Source organism: Vombatus ursinus, unplaced genomic scaffold (genome assembly GCF_900497805.2).
Source record: "Vombatus ursinus unplaced genomic scaffold, bare-nosed wombat genome assembly UNPS02014790.1, whole genome shotgun sequence".
Lineage (NCBI taxonomy): Eukaryota > Metazoa > Chordata > Mammalia > Diprotodontia > Vombatidae > Vombatus > Vombatus ursinus.
This window is the reverse complement of record NW_020954568.1, coordinates 1784168-1785892: the sequence shown is the minus strand read 5'-3', so window position 1 is coordinate 1785892 and position 1725 is coordinate 1784168.

The window sequence follows — 1725 nt, the reverse complement described above, 5'->3', positions numbered from 1 at the left end:
TAAAGAGAAGAATGTCTTAAAAAAGCAGAATTGGCCAAATGAGAAAGAAGTCCAAAAGCTCACTGAAGAAAATAATTCCTTAAATAATAGAATGGAGCAAATGGAAGCTAATGATTCTATGAGAAATCAAGATGTTATAAAACAAAAATCCAAAGGATGAAAAAAAAGAAGACAATGTGAAATATCTCATTGGAAAAACAACTGACCTGGAAAATAGATCCAGGAGAGATAATTTTAAAATTATTGGACTACTTGAAAGCCATGATCAAAAAAAAAGATTCTACACATCATCTTTCAAGAAATTATCAAGGAAAACTGCCCTGATATTCTAGAACCAGAGGGTGAAATAGAAATTGAAAATATCCACTGATCACTTCCTGAAAGAGATCCCAAAAGGAAAACTCCTAGGAATATTGTGGCCGAATTCCAGAGTTTCCAGGTCAAGGAAAAAATATTGCAAACAGCCAGAAAGAAACAATTCAAGTATTGTAGAAACACAATCAGGATAACACAAGATTTAGCAGGTTCTACATTAAAGGATCAGAGAGCTTGGAATATGATATTCTGGAGGTCAAAGGAGCTAGGATTAAAACCAAGAATCACCTACCCAGCAAAACTAAGTATAATCCTTCAGGGAAAAAATTCAATGAAATAGTAGACTTTCAAGCATTCTTGATGAAAAGACCAGAGCTGAATAGAAAATTTGACTTTCAAATATAAGTCTCAAGAGAAGCATGAAAAGGTAAACAGAAAAGAGAAATCATAAAAGATTTATTAAAATCAAACTGTTTACATTCCTACATGGAAAGATGATGTTGGTAACTCATGAGACCTTTCTCAGCATTAAGGTAGTTGGAGGGATCACATATATAAACATAGGGCACAAGGTGAATTGAATATGAAGGGATGATATCTAAAAAATAAAATTAAGGGGTGAGAGAGGATTATACTGGATGAAGGAGAAAGGGAGAGGTAGAATGGGGTAAATTATCTCATACAAAAGAGGCAAGAAAAAGCTTTTATGGTGGAGGGGAAGAGGGGGCAGGTGAGAGGGAATGAGTGAATCTTACTCTCATAGGATTTGGCTTAAGGAGGGAATAACATAACACACTCAATTGGGTATGGAAATCTATCTTACACTACAGGAAAATAGGGAGTAAGGGGATAAGAGTGGGGGATGATAGAAGAAAAGTCAGATTGAAGGAGGAGGTAATCAGAAGCAAACACTTTTGAGAAGGGACAGGGTCAAAGGAGAGAATAGAATAAATGGGGTCAGAATAGGATGGAGGGAAATTTAGTCAGTCTTTCACAACATGACTATTATGGAAGTGTTTTGCATGACTACATATGTATAACCTATATCAAATTGCTTGCTTCTAAATGAGGGTGGGTGAGAAGGGAGGAATGGAGAGAATTTGGAACTCAAAGTTTTAAAAATGAATGTTAAAAAATTGTTTTTATATGCAACTGAGAAATAAAATATATAGGCAAAGGGGTATAGAAATCTGTCCTGCCCTACAGGAAAATAGAAGGGGAAGGGGATAAGAGAAGTGGGAGGGGAGATGATAGAAGGGAGGTCAGATTGGAGGAAGGGGTATTCAAAATGCATGCCATCTTGGGGTGAGGGAAGCAGAGAGATGGGGAGAAAATTTGGAACTCAAAATCTTGTGGAAGTGAATGCTGAAAACTAAAAACAAGTAAATTAATAAAAAAGAAAGAAAAAAT